Here is a 16,005-nt window from a genome sequence, read left to right as displayed (position 1 = left end):
CATGAATCAAGGAATAGGCTATTTGTTGTATGAATTGTTGGAAGCCCGCTGTGCACCTCTGAGGTATGTGAAGAACAATTTGGCTTCAGTTAACTTAAATACATTCTTGAAAATAATTGTCAAAGTACTCTTACCAGACAATTTAACATAATAGATAATTTTTTCCCCCTCATTTTAATGATTCTGTGGGAAACAAAAGCAGTTTTCATTTTTTGTTTCTTTTCTGAAAGGTACAGAACTATTTGACCAGTTTGACTACAGAACATAGGCTTGATTAGCTATATGCATATTCACTACTAAATTTTACACAGTAGCACTCACAAGTTGTTTCAAATTATAGCATCCATTTAAATTTCAAGGCTGTAGCTTTCAAGAATTATCGATTGTAATAGAATGGGGAATAAATGAAATCTACCATATAAATGAAGATAACCAGGTTCAAGGAAGGTTGATTTTTCCCTGTTAATTTACCTGTTAGTTATTCCATCAATATTGAGTGATTAATTGAACAGTGCATTGTTTCTTACTGTTATGGTGCCTTAAAGCGGTCACTAAAAACTTTCAAATGCTCTAAATGACTGCATGTATGTCCTGGAATGTCATCCCAGCAATTGTAATACATCAGATATTTTTCATAATGAATACAGAGGAATATAAATAAATACTGTAGATTAAATGCACACAATTCAAAGCCTGAACCATTAGAAAACAAAAATTCTTCTGGAGTTCTTCAGTGTGAATCTCAGACAAATATTTTAGGCTAACCTGAGCTGAGATGTCAAAATTATAGAAATTTCATTACTGAACAGGAACTTAAAATTTATGACACATAAAAGTTGAAACTCAGGACAACTTTTAAGATCTTCTGATCACTTCTATCTCTAGCACTTCCTTAGCAGCCAGTGGCTTGGACTCAGAATTAGCAACTATGAGTTGCTGGAAATCAAAATTCATAACTTAGATTTAAAGTGCAAAAACTTTCAAAAATATGGCATTAGCAAGAAAATATTCACTCTCACTGACAAAATTACTAGACAATTATGTTTATTAACAAGCTACTCAGACCAGAGTCTCTGCTTAACAGAATCTGTGACACTGCTAAAAATGATATCCTTGTTATTGCCAGTTACAATAATATATCTGGCATATAGTAAGTAGCTTAACATGCCCAAATTAACGCACATTAACTGTAATTGTTGCATTGAATTTTAATGACTGTATTCAAGGCTTTGTTCCTCCCACAGCTAGGATTGCTGGCCAAGAGTTAAGAGCAGAGATTCCACTTCCTACCATGTCAGAAGCTATAATAAGAGGAAATGGAACAACATCAATCTACTTTTCCTGACAGAGATTGTTAAGCTTCTGGTAAATGCAGAAATATAGTCTTGCTTCAGTTTCAAGATTATAATCTTGTTGGAGAAATTAATTGCTAGGAAGAGCAATTTTTACCTCTAGGCTGGTAACTCAAACACAGCCAAGGTCAACAGAGTCACAGCTGATGGAGAACATTTCTCTGACCAAAGCCTCAGCAGATGCAGCTTTTGTAGAGAAAGTTGTTAAGTAAAATTACTTACACTTTTCACACCCAGACTTTACCACCATTGGAAAAGGCAGTGGAAGGACCATCTGAGAACATGGACAGACTTCTCTTAGTGGGGGATCTCTAATGTCTTTGATGGCTTTGTGAGATCCAATGATCAATGAGGAATTATATTTATATTGCTTATAATATACCTCTTTACCTCTGATCTAGTACATTTTGTCAAAAAAACATTTTCAGGAGGATTTCAGATCTCAAGAGAATTTCAGATCCTTTAGTTAAATTATTAGTGCAGTCTGTACATTTCTCTGAAGTGTAGAGGAAAGGAAGTGCACTTACAGATTTTATTTTTTTCACTTAGTGGAATCAATAGAAAAGTCATTCTTACACTCTCTGACTCAGCATTTTTGCAAAAAATATTTCAACATCTGCCTTCAAGTCCTTCCCTCATATCTGCAGCAACAGTCGTGACTGTGTAAAAGCTGCTGGTGACTTTTAATGGCTCTAGATGGCTCATTGTGATCAAATCTCACTGGGAATGCCTTTATTTTCCTCATTTATGCACTGCAGTGCTCATTAACTTATTCCAAGACTGTAAAGACTCCACTTGTACACTTGTAGGAAAAACAGAATGACAGAATCTTCATGGTACAAGTGGGTAAACAATAATGGTAACACCATGGCACAGTTCAGATTCAGACTGAAGCTAGTCAGTCATGGACTCTGTGATCCCGTTTCTCTTTATAATAAAAATGAATCACTTCAAATACCCAAAAGTCATCATAACATGGTTAGTCCTTACTTGGTAAAGGACAGTCAAGGCATTTTTCCTCCATAAAAAAGTAGCTTGTCCAAAATTTTAAAACCTCTAACACTTTGATAGTTTCTTTCTGGCACTTGCATTCTATTATTTGAATTTTTAGGATTCCTTCTCACTAACTTTTATTTATAGCCAAACAAAACCAGAACATAGTATTTTTGTTTCATAAATAATGAAAAATGGTGTTCTCTAATATACATTTTGCTTTGTGAAGAGGAACAATAAGTAACCCACACATTATTTCAAGGCTGAGGTTAGAATACTGAGGATACAGAGTACTGCTGTCACTTTACTATTCACAGTTTGTATTTTTTTACCATAAACAGTATATCTCTGATCTCCCAGCTTTATAGCCTCATCCATAATCCCAGAATAATATTTTCCAGACACACAGAGCAACCATATGCAACATGGTTATAATAAATTTTATTTTAGATTAAGGAAAACGGAACCAAAACAAAAAAAAACAAATATGTATTTTAAAATATGCTACAAATAGTATCTCTCCTCTCTATGATGGAACTAAATAAAGGTGCAAAACATAGAAGAGCAAGACAACAATGACAATTTTTCACCCACACTGTAATCCAACATATTTGTTTCTATATTATTTATTCTTACTCCTGTGCAGACTTTAATATTTATTTCATATATTGTGTGCCATCTCACAGCATTTTTTAAAGTAGGATAACATTATAACTGATTTCAAGCTTTGAACTTAATCCACCTTGAGAAGTAAAACACAGCCCTTTAGAAACCATTTTAGGATAGCTGTCCCTATTGTAGAGATTATATAGAAGTAAAGAAAAATAACTTCAAAAATTGAATGCTATATATAGGATTCATTTTTATGCTTGCTCTCTGTTGGCAATTGTGGTCATAACAGCCTTAAGAACTCCAGCAGGATATATTTTTTTCCTTCCTAAGCCTTTGGAGCACTATCTATTTGTAGGTATCATATATTACCTCTGTGTGGGGCTTGCAGATGAAATCTATTCCAGGAGTAGTCCTTGTTGGGAGATTTCCAGAAAGCCATCTGTTCCCAATGGAGCATCTTGTCTGCCTTCCCTAGCAATTAGAAAACAGCAGATGAAGATGCAAGGCATAAAAAGGGAGAAGGACATGAAAGAATAGAAAATTATGTCAGAAAATCTTGTTTGTATGAAGCAATGTGATAACAAACTGTTAAAAACAGAGAGGATGTAACTACCTGAAACAATGGAATTTTTTTTTGTAAACTCTCTGTAATAATACACAGGTCCTGCAACACACTCACTCTCCACCAGTCATCACTGCTTAGTTAAGTTCCTCACTGCCATTAGTTTCTGATGAATCAAAATAAAAAAGATAGACACAGTCATTGTACTTCATGGAGAAAACAATGGCTGTCACACACTCATGAAACAAAGACATTTGGACTTACCTTCACAAAAATATATTTTATTTTGCAGTTATAGTCCATTTGATTCTCTGATTCTGATACAGTTATATTTTATCTGAAAAATGAAGAAATTAGTTATGATACTAACATACATATGATTCCAATCAGTAGCCTGTGATAAACCACTGTGTATTAAACCATAATTTAAGATATAAAAATACCTTTCTTTTGGTGAATATATAAAAACACAAAGGGAGAAACCGTTGAACTATGTTTCTCTCTAAAAGATGTGGATGTGATCTAATCCTAATCATTTGTGTTCCTTCTACACTTAGCAGAAAGAAATCAAAATCTCCAGAAAGTTTCAACCTTGTTGTGTTTGATGTTTTTCTTATCAGGAATGAGTGCTCTAGAAGTGTCTGCACCTGAGGGAGCCAATATAACTACCTGAGACTACACTGCTTGCATTTCGGCAGTTCTTATTAAATAAGCTGAATATTTTGCCAGTCGGTTTAAAACTTAATTTTAACATTCAATTTTATTGATTTTTCTTTTTTTTATCTTTCTGAAAATTAGTGTAAATAAAGTCTTAACAACAAAAATATGGCATTTTAACTTCATGAATAATCTCATCTTGGGTCCTTGACAGAGAAGGAAATGATTCTGAGAAAAAATAACATGTAATTTCTTCAGGAAGAACAGAAACAAAGTTAAAAGCAATGGATTGGTGTTCTATCAGAATGAAGTAGTATAACTAAAGAACAACTCACAAACACTCAGTTTGGACCAAAATTGTTTTCATTATACTAGCTTTTTTAGAGGTGGTATTGAGAACCTGACGTAGATCCCAGGATCAAAATTAGATATGGATATAGAAATATCTTGAACATGTTACAGTGATGAATACTACTGGGAATTGTGTCATCATGGAAAAATTTTCCAGCTATAAAATGAGTTATAAATTAGCAATTTCCCAACAGTTCAACTAACTAAAAAATTTAAGTAACTAATATTGGTAGAATTCAGTTATATCTGGATATATTAGTTGATAGGTTTACATCTTAATGGTTTCATGACTGTATAGGGAAAAAATTTCTTTTTGAATCTCCTTTTCTAAATTAAGAATGTTGTAGAAGACCTAAAGAAAATAACTTAAGTGACATCAAGACCATTCCAATTAAATTACATTGAGGAATAAACAGAAAATAGGTCAAGGTTCCTATATGAAAGGAGAAATATGAGAAATTAAGAGTTCTAATGAATGAAGTCAACACATGCAGAAATTAGAAACTGAAATGTGAAAGTGAACAAAATTTCTTTCAATATGATTTATCTAAGCCCCAGAAATTTGTAAGGATGGGAATCTTTTTAAATAAGACTCAAAACCAATGGGACAGTCTTGATTTATAACTGAAAAATCACATAGGAATAATAAAACTCATTTAGGAATAATAAAACTCATTTAGGAATAATAAGACTCATTTAGGAATAGTAAGACTCTATAAGGAGTGGAAAAATCATGAGAGATACATCTTGGAGAACAGGAAATTTAAGAATAAAGTCCAAAACTCTTGCCAGAACTCTAATTCAGCTAGTCATTGCAAAGGAAGTTAAACCAAATAATGTAAAGCTTCTCAGCCTTATTAGCAGAAAAAAGAAGGAAACAAACTTTCTAGGAAGTGGGGAAAGAAATGAGGCTCAAATCAAAACACAATTTTTTCTATTTCTTTCTCAGTTTTTAGACTAAGATGGTTGATTGACATAAATGTATGGTAATGCAAATGTCCAGGCCACATGGATTGTCTTGCTTATAGGAGGGTGGCTACTTCCAGTACCGATAAGAAAGCTGTAAATACTCTTGCATAAGGCTCTGGTATGATTTCATCCAGAATGCATTAATCTTTCATACTTGAGACAGAAAGAGAAGAGGATGATGACTGAGGAGACAGAAAACTTATTTTACAGAAGACAGTAAAGACCTTGCATTCATTTCAAAAATAAGGGAAGACTGAGAGCATCAAAAGGTCACTGGGAATCCCAAGTTTTCTCTTATCTTTACTCCAGGAAATTGAAAAATTGGAAAACTCTCAGAAGCTGTGTGAAATTAAAGATAGGCCTTAGAAAATATAATAAGCAAGTTAATATAAAAATGTAAATTTAATAATAAAGCTTTATCCATTGTTTTTAAACTATAACAAGCTTTGCTAAAAACAAAGTGTACATGTAATCTTGATGATTGGCTTAAGCAAACACTTGTAAGCTTTTAACATTGTGCTACTGGCTAGAAAGTTTTCAAAAAGGCATTGTAACCAAAAGAATTTAGCTGTTATTATAATGGTACAAGTTTTCAACATCTTTTGTATCTCACCTTATACCGATGAGGCTGATGTTGAATAAAAAACTCACGGAGTGCCTATCTATAGCCCCATTCCGTTATTGATAAATAAAGATCCAACACCTAGCACTAGCACTAACTGTTTTTCTCCTTTATGACTTGTTTCAGCCCAAGATTCCTGTATACATGTTTATCCAGAGGGGATTTAAAAGGATGACAGGACGGATGTGTGTTGTGCCCAGGACATGGAATCATCTAGTGGCTGACGCACGAACCTGGAGCACAGGCTCTGTGCCTCCCAAGGCCACAGGACGGCTCATACACAGCTTCTCTTCACCCTGGGTGAGTAATCATCACCTAGTCCATGTGAAAAGTACCATCCCTGTGGCATGGGTACACCCAACTGGGGCATACCCTTCTGGCCATGCAAATGTGGCCCAAGTGGAGCACCCAAGGGATTTGCCTGGTAAGTCAGAATAATTCTTTAGCATTAGGTGGAAAGTTAAAAACTGACTTTGCCGTTTGAGACTTACATTTTAAACATAGTGTTTGAGAATGCTGGATATCACTCCTATATAACCAGAAAACTTCACAAGGATTTTTGTAGAGGGAAGTCAATGAACATATGAAGAGTCCGAATTCAGAGAATTCTTAAAATTACTGAAAGATTTTGCCATTGACCATGCATAAGAAGAATTTTTAAAAAATTTAAGCTGTCACGGGAAAAGTGACACAGAGGAAAAGTGTTCTTGAACAATTATGATGTGATTAATAATTAGGAAACAAAAGGTACAAATCAATGGAGAGAGATATTCAAATCTCTCAGGCTCCCTGCTAGGACATGAACTGTTCAACATCTTCATAAATTACCTGAAAACTATGTGAAATAATGAAGTGACAAGTATTCCTTATGAAACACAATTATTCCTGACAGTGAAGAATTACAGAATGATCAAATGATGCTAAGTGACTGAACAATAAAAAGCATATGAAATTAATTGCCAATGAAGTCAAAGTAAGGCACACAGTGGCTCTCCCCTGACATTTAGTTATATGTGCAAAATACTGGAATCTAAGGTAGCCTAATTTCCTGGCTATGCAGGAAAGAGTCTTAATAAGCATATGTGCACACTTCCCTGAAAACTGCTGCTTAGTAGCATGTGACGCTGACAAAATGTTAGGATTATTAAGAAAATACTGAGAACAAAAAAATAAACTGAATAAATCTCTATTACATGCTGATGGGGGTTACAATAATCTGTCTTGGGTCCAATGTGTATTTATATTGATCCCATCTGTACAATGACAAAGTGGGTTGAACTTACATTGTCATCTGTTGGAGGGAAGATTAAAACTGATCTGCCTGGAAAAGAAATGCTTGGTAATGGGGTCTATCCTGCAGTCTGTCTATACATGGGCTTTCTCTACTATCTACAGGTTAGTGTCTATTTGATTGGCATCTTTGAAATAGAAAAAGATATGTAAGAGTGTTCTAGGGAACTACTGTCCACTCTAATTTGTAAAAGAATAGAGATGACCAGGACTTTTAAAACAAACAAAATAAGTAGTTTTCCTTATAGTACCTAATTACTTTGTGGAAATCACAGCTACAGGATGTTGTGGAAGCTAAGATTATCACTGGATTCATAAAGGACTAAATGGATCCATAGCAGAGGGGCTATTAATCACAGTGGTCTGTATGTTGCTTCCAATTCAAACTTAAAATGCTGGTTGCCAGAGACAGAAATATTTGAGAAGCAGGATCATTCTATACTTGCCTGTTATATTGTCTCTCTACATCCCCTCTCTCTGGGTATCATTTTTTCATCTCATCGAAAAGAAGATATTTTTATATATTTTTCCTTGAATCATTGTGAATATTTCCAGGATTTTATATTTTAATAGATTGAACTGTGAAGAACGAAGACTTTCAAAGCCAAGGCTTAGTTAATTCTACAAAAAATGAGCAGCATTGGTCACAAAGTATGATTAGGTAGGATAAGAGCAGAAAACTGCTAAATGAGCAGAAGAACAAAATTCTAGCATGTCTTTCAGGGTGGAATAGTAAGAGAGAATTTCTAAATTTGGTTCAAAATTAAGAAATAAAGTATTTATGAATAGACTATAGCAACATGTTTTCCTGTGATGGTGGTGATCCAAGCAAGGTTTCTTCTACTCCTATGTCCTAAACAGAAACTTGAACCTTTTGAGACAGCCCATCACTAATTGAAATACAAAGCTCTGTGCACGAAGTTGAGCTCTGTTGCTCTAAGCTCCACCTTGAAGTTTTATTAACATTTAATGGTAAAAAGAAAGCTAATAAAACTGGAGGGAAGCTGAGATGCCCAAGTCATAACTATTTTTATGAGGCATTATTACCACAGAACAGAGGAAGGATATTTGTGATACATAAAGATTTCTCTCACCCTTTGCATGTTTTTGGGTTACTATAACCAATCTGCACTATGGGGAATAATTTTGTTCTTGGCCATGTCTTTGCAATATCGAAGTGATACTAGTACCACTGAGAGGAAATATGTCCCATCTTATGCCTCACTGTCACATTTATTAATTTTTTATGGGTAAATATGTGTAGCAAACTCCTAACTTAGAAGACTAAAGACCAAAGCTTTTAAGCCTGATGTATGTGTGAAGTCAGTATGACTCCCCTTTCATAATCCAAAACTAATAAGAATACCGAGTTAAGTAATCCTAAGTGATCAGAAAAAGCAGAAAAAGTAAGGAAACAGCAAGGAAACCCTTTTCCAGTTTCTGTTGCAATGGTTATAGAGTTCATGGCAAATTGTCAGTGCTGCAGGAGAAGCATTTGGCAGTGCCCTGACACACTTTCAACTGAGTTTACAGTGTGTCAGGATGTTCTGTGTGAGAAAAGAGCAGGAATGATTCAATATGATGGTATGATATTTTTTCCTGGTGTGTTTTTCGTATACACATAAACACACAGCCTGGAGGAGGCAGAGCAGCTGTGAAGTAGATACGGCTTCTGAGCCATTGCATTTCGGTCAGAGGAGCACGTGCTCTGTGAGTCACTGCATAGCACTGACGGGCTGGATGTTGTGCCCTGGATAGGACAGTGATGTCAAAATGTTACTCTTTCCTTTTTCAAAGAAAAATGAATTGGTTGACATCATTGTTCTCTGTGTGCATGCCACAGACATATCATCTTGCCATAGATTCCTTAATAAAAGTTATTGACTTAGGGGTTCTTGAAATTTTAAACTGCTTCCAGTTAAACCCAGTGTATTATTTTGGTCATGGTCTAATTAAACCACTCTTTGGTGACAAATTCCATTAAAAAAAAAAAAAAAATCAAAACAAATAAAACCCAAAAAATGTCCAAACTCCAAAATTTACATCCTATTCAGTTATCAGGAATATCTGACAATATCATAAAGTTATGTGTCTCTATGTATAGTATACAGTAACAGTAATTGCAAGGAAATAATGTCTTAGCATGAAGCACAAGCATAAGCCTACTTTATTTATCTAAAATTACTTCAGGAGCCCTCCTCAGATTATTGAAGAAAAGAATTTCACAATGGTTTCTCAAATTCAATTACTAATTATTAAAAAGAATGTCTTGGGAAACTCCCATTTTTAAATTCCTGTGGTAATTTTAGCAATGACTTAAAAGGAACTGTAAGAACAAGAAAAACAAAAAACCACCCACCTTTTTTCAGCTGTCAAAAAAACAGATCTTATAATAGTTAATAACACTGTTTCCTCATTTCATCTCTTCCTCATCTGCTTTCTTTCCTTTCTTCCCCTTCACTTGTTTCTCTGCCTGTCAGTTTCCTTCCTCTGTTTCCCTCAAAACATCCTATTTCCTGCTCCTCTGCTGCATGAAAGTGTTCTCCTGTCACATGGTTCCCCATGCTGAGACCCCCTTTCTCTAGAAACATCCTGCCTGTTTGCCTCATCCCTGGCACCCACTGGCTGGGAATTTATTTCTCTCAGCAGCTGTGCAGGAGGTTTCAGTGTTGCTGCTGTGCCATTTTCACCAGAGTGACTTCAGTGTCTGCCCCTTTCTCTTTTGTAGAGTTGCACTTCCCCACTGCCAAATTCATTGTGGGAAACACAGCTTACCTCCTGTCTAAGGAATCAAATGCACAGTGCTATTTGCATCATTTTACATAATTATATACAATATTTATATTGCTATTAGTCCAGCTTAAAGTGTCCTTTATACACAGCTATACACTTCTATATATCTGTTTCAAGCAATCAAAACCAGGAGTCAATTCATGTTGGGAAAGCACAGCATTAATAAAAATTTGAGCTATAGCATTGATCCATGCATGATGATATTTTACTGTGGTTACTTTTTCATTATAACCAATGGAAAACCCATCCAATTATTGCTTCCTAAAACACCATATCCTTCAGTTTAATCAGAAGTATGTTCATGTGAACATGGTACTACTACTAAACAGGACAGTCCAGCTCACTGCTAAAATCTGCCTAAATAGGTTGACCTCTTGTGTCTTACTTTCAGGGCCTTCATTTCTGATAACTTTGAAAGTGAGAAGTCCTTTTCTTATGGCTCTGAGAAGAAGAACTCAGTCTTAGATTAAAATAGTAATTTTTGTAAATTTTAAATATTTTTTTGTCAAGTCTTCACTGTGAGTAACAACTCAGTCTTGAGCAAAATTGATGAAGATTGAAAAATCCATTTTTTCAATTAAAGGAATCAATTAAAAAAAATCTTTAAAATTATAACATAAAACCACAGCATGTCAGGTTGTTTCACAAGAATGTCAAAATCATTACTTCTACATTGAATTTAATTATGGCTAATATTCTACACACAGCTGTGTGTTTTTCATTATTTTAATTTTTTAACCACAGCTATTTCTTTACACATTATTTATCTGCTTCACCTTGAATTTGGAACCCCTTGAGTGCAGTTATGTAAGTTGTCCTCTCATTTAAGTTTCCAACCTAAAGACTGAAAAAATAAAAAAAATTAGATATAAGAAACCAGCACAAGAACAAAGACCTCTCAAGCAGCCTTCAGTGTAACCTTGTATCACTTCACCCTTTTACTCTGGTCCCCAAACACATCAGGTCACAAGTGACTCCAGCAGCTCAAGTTTCCATGGACCTTTCACAGGAATTGTGTCTGACTTGTTCTCCAATGTCCTTCAATGCTTAAACTTGCTTCTGCCACTCTTATCTTCCAGTTCTTCTATGAAAGCACCAGATGCCACCTAAAATGAAGTTTAGCCGTGTCAGAGGATTTCAGATTTCAGAATTTCAGATTTTGAACCATGCGAGTTTACAAGAAAACTTACAGGGAGGATGTGTGACTACAAAATTCAGCCCAAATACCTGACAGACTGAGATGCCTTTTGGTAGCTATTATCTATGAAATAAGTGTGAATCCAATCAAATTAGGTATGAGAAGACCAGCTCCTGGTCCTGGTTCATAAGTGGTATTTTTGGAAACCTATGGCATGCATCTCATAATCAGTAAATATACTTTGTGGGGAAGATATCTGTCATGGTTTGACCAACACAAAATTTCCTTGATTTTTTTTATTTACTGATGAATTTCTAGTGGTTTTGTTGTTCTTTTTAGTGGACAGTGCTGACAGATCAAATGTGATTCTTGGTGGTTATTCTCCCTTTCTTCACAAAGCACCACACCTCAACATCAATTACAGACTCTTTTGGTCTTCTACCACCAACTGAATGTGAAATTTGAGCTAAAATCTACTAGGCTGGTCCACCAACTTGATCCTGCTTAAGGATACCGCTCTGCTAATTGTCAGAAGATTTTTTTTTTAAAAATTATTACATTTGAATCTCTTAAGTAAAATCAGGCTTATATATTTCAGATGTTGAATTATTTTGGCTAAAATGGAATTAATCCCTACTACACAATTATGTGATCAGGCAGAAGAGAGCCTTCCCTCCCTGATTTTTAGCTTTTACAATAATTACATTAAAATTAATTTTGTCTGTGTGTGTTAGTAAGAAGAGGGGAGAATTTCACAGGCATGTGAGGGTACTTCAGTGGCACTGAAGTTGTTATTTCCACGTTTGACCTACAATTGGAATAGCTAGACATATCTATATTAAAAAACTTACACTCATGTTTATAGAATTCTTAGAATCATAAAAAAACACGTTTGTGCATTCAGAAGCGGAGAAGGTTGTCTCTTCTCTGGGCTTCTGTGTTAGACAAAGCAAAAAGCTCCATTCAATCATTTCCTCATGAAGCCCATGTCCTCTGTTTGAGGTGCAGCATGGCTTCCACAGAAATATTAAAGCATTGCTCAGCCATTGTGGGACACAATAAAATTGTAAGTGTATTGACAGTCCCGAGTCCAGTATTCATCAAATCTTCCATAGCATTTGAGGGAATGATGGGACTGACAAATTGAATGCAGTATCTCTGGAGGTCCAGAATATAATCTCATAATAATGAGATCATCTGCTCTCAGTATGACAAACAGCAGTGTAACACATTGTCAGTATTTACAGATGATAAATAGTAATAGTATTAGTAATAATAATAATAATAATAATAATAATAATAATAATAATAGATCTGTTTCTGTAGTGCTTCCAGTGGACAGCAGCTGATCATGTTTACTGCCTCCAGGGGAGGAATGCCAAAAGAAACAAATGAATCTAACCAGCTGTGGAGCTATTTTTGAAAAGCTAAGGAATTCAGTTGGTTGCTCTCTATTCCCTTTAAAGGTGGTAAAGCAGTATCTCAAAGCTATCCGTACAGCTTTCCTACAAAAAGGGGTTTTGATTAACTTTTTCGGTGTTTGAGGGCTGTGCAGGAGCCGCGCGGAGCACTCGTGCGTGTGTGTGATGCACACAAAGAGCGCTCCGTGTCCGCTGTCTGCAGTCCAAGGCCCCTGTGCCCGTCACTTCTCCTGCTGAAGGAATCCCCGCGTCAGAGGCTGCCCGAGTGTCCCAGGGCAAGGCCCGCAGCGCCGCGCTCGCCCCAAGGCCGCGCTGTGGCCCGGCTCCCTCACGGCTGCGCGCACCAAGGCCTCGGCCTGCCGGAGCCCCGCGCTGCGGCTCCAAGTGCTCACAGGGCCCTCGCCTCTGCCAAGGACATTTCACTGAGGGTGAGTGAAGAAACTTAGGAAGGGTGTGATTTTGAGTGTCTTGCTCAAACATGCTGTAAAACCAGTCTTCAGTAAAAGGAGAAATGCCATAAAAAATGTTTCGCTGTGTAAGACTTGGCAGGTTTTCCCCAGCTCCCCCAGCAGCCTTTTTTTCCCCCTTTTTTCCTCTGGCAATGGATATTAAAAAGATCTCAAAGACATTTATATGCTGACCAAAGAAACTCTTTCTATAAACAAGCAAAGAAGGGTTTATATTAAATGTATGCTGTTTATCATTGCCATTGTTGCAGTATATTAAGATAACAGGCGAGACGAAACATCGACAGCTCCTAAAGCCACTGAATAAACCTAAGCCTGCACGTAAATTGCTGCCTGGGGCTCCTTAAAACTACTGCCTTGGTTTTCCTCCTGCCTATGCATGTTGATTTCTATCAAAACGAGTTAGAAAGCAACTCATCTTGCCTATATAATTCCATGCACACTTCCTCTCACCTCCAAACGGGAAGGTCAGTTTCTGGACAAACTTTGTTTCTACAGCTTTGAAAGAGTCTGTTGTGTTTCACTCTGTTTTGAGTGGTGTAATTATCAGTAATTATTGGGAAATGAGCAGGAGTCAGAGGCAATTCCAGAGCCACCCAGAATAAACTGCACATTGTTGCAGGATTGCAGCATGGCTGTTTTACAGAATTAACGTTCTGAAATAGTTGGAAGTGACAGTTTCCTTTCCAGGGAGGGAAGAGGGCAAAGAGCTAAGCTGCTGCTTTGAGGTTAATCTCTACATTCAGGAAGAATTTCGAGCTGGAGACCATAAGGGCATGGAACAGATCCCTGTGTAGCCCACTTTTCCTTTTAAGTGAATCTTCTTGGGTAGGTGCTTTCTCTGTGCCCAGAGAAAGACTTTAAATGTCACAACAGGTGGAAAAACTTCTTACAGAACATGCAAAGGCAATCAATGATATTTCCTTTAAGGAACACTGAATCATAAGGAAAATTACAAATAATTATATTATTCGGTTTAAATGACAGCCTTTGAAAGATGGGGGTCTTAGAACAACTGACTTAGTCACATTTTAAAATAGTCCTAATGCCCTTTTCTTTTCAAGTAAATTAATAAATAAATGTCATGTTGCATGAGTTCAATTAACTGTGAGATAATGAGGACTGTAGAGCAGAGATCTTGATGGGTCACTGATTGCTAATGGACTACAGATTCTTGTAGGTCATGAGTTCATTGCCAAGCTGTGTTTAAAGATTTGTCCTTTTTCCATTTATTTATTTATTTATTTATTTATATATTTATTTCCCTTAAAAAACTGCTTAATTGCAAAACAAAAGTGGCTTCGTGATCTGGATGTAGATACTAGTGTCCACATCTAGACTGCTAGATAATGGTTGTGGAGACTCAAAAGAGAGTCACATTTCTCAGAATATTTGGCAAAAGAAATTCCTCTGCCATGAGGATCCATCCCAGGTCAGCAGTACCCCCTGATGGCAGTGACTGAACAGTTCTGGAGATGCTGTGGAATAAAGGGGATCCTGGAAGGGGTCTGTGGAACATTGTGCTGTTGTTTTCCTTTGTTAACATTTTTCTACTGCTTCCTCAATGCCGACTCTGAGACCCGACTGAATAATTTATTTCCATGGTGGCAGATGCAAATGAAACAGGACAGGTATTTGGATCCTGTGTCAGTGTGACCATGGAGAAGATAGCTACATCACTGCTACTAAATGAATTTCTGATTTCCACATGCAAGTTTTCTACCTCTCATCTCTCATCTACCTACAAAAAAACCACATAGATAACAAAGAAAGACAAAGGTGCAGAATTTAGAGATGTAGATCCAGATGTGCACATGAATGCCACAGGCTAAAGAAAGCAACTATAAAGCAGCACAGCACTAGCTTGTGGACCAGATGCCCAGACTGGGATGAAGAGAGAGCAGAAGAGCAGAGGTGAGGAACGAATGACAAGAAAGAAGCTGTTTTGCATTAATCTATAGCAATATCAACTGTACAGACTGTTCACAACTGCCTGACTCAGGCTCTTATGTACAGCAACACTCCTGGGGTTTGGTGCACAAATAAAGACATAGAAAGGTTTAAGGTTCCACTGAGTCTGGAGCTGTTTTTGCTGTTCTCACACTGTTATATATGCATAAACCAGCTGCCTGGCCTAAACTAATCCCAATTGTAGTCAAGTTTGTTTCCTGATAAAAACATGTATATCTGAATAAAAGTCTATTTCCATTTATAAGTCTATACATTTAAATTCAAATACATTTGTTCATATGGATAAGAAGAATATGCATAATTGAAAAAGAGTCCATTAGAAGTGCAGAGAGGAAACAAAGGATGTGAATTTGGTGATATGAAGGTGAATTATTAATATCATGTATTAGTGCCAGACATAATACAAACAGACACTGACTCAACCATGCAGGTCTGACAGTTTTTAAAAATTATATTTTCCACTTTTTCTACTTTAATCCTAAGATATTCTAGCTCTGGAACCAGTCACCAGTGCTAAATTGTTAGTGGGTTTGAGAACATTAAAGAGAAGAATACCTTAGTGAACGTTTGTCCTTGGGATTACAGACAATAGCACTCCACTTCCACTTGCAGCATTTATTTTTCTCCTTTGAATGGATGCTAGATATAAGTGCATGACAATACATCCTACTGACCCTGCAAACAGCCAGAAAGCAAAACAACATACAAAAATACTAATTCCACTTGTCATGTGTGCCAGCTTCCTTTTACCAACACAAATTTATAATTGAAACTTTGATATACATTTGTGAGTTAAAGTACAGAAAA

The 16,005-nt window shown here is 36.2% G+C and overlaps 2 long non-coding RNA genes across 2 annotated transcripts; one reads left to right on the top strand and one right to left on the bottom strand.

The window, feature by feature from the left end:
• Positions 1-1,027: 1,027 nt before the first annotated feature.
• On the bottom strand, positions 1,028-13,096 carry LOC111925978 (uncharacterized). Its single transcript, XR_002862624.2, has 7 exons — positions 12,869-13,096; positions 11,136-11,307; positions 10,978-11,045; positions 3,784-3,856; positions 3,571-3,685; positions 3,327-3,428; positions 1,028-1,301 (listed from the first exon to the last, which is right to left on the bottom strand). It is a non-coding gene; the product is annotated as an uncharacterized LOC111925978 (long non-coding RNA).
• LOC111925976 (uncharacterized) lies at positions 13,091-15,439 on the top strand. Its single transcript, XR_002862621.2, has 2 exons — positions 13,091-13,188; positions 14,839-15,439. It is a non-coding gene; the product is annotated as an uncharacterized LOC111925976 (long non-coding RNA).
• The last annotated feature ends 566 nt before the right edge of the window (positions 15,440-16,005 follow it).

Source organism: Cyanistes caeruleus, chromosome 2, assembly GCF_971803275.1.
Source record: "Cyanistes caeruleus chromosome 2, bCyaCae1.hap1.1, whole genome shotgun sequence".
Lineage (NCBI taxonomy): Eukaryota > Metazoa > Chordata > Aves > Passeriformes > Paridae > Cyanistes > Cyanistes caeruleus.
The sequence above is the reverse complement of the archived record's forward strand: the minus strand, read 5'-3'. Positions and strand labels throughout refer to the sequence as shown.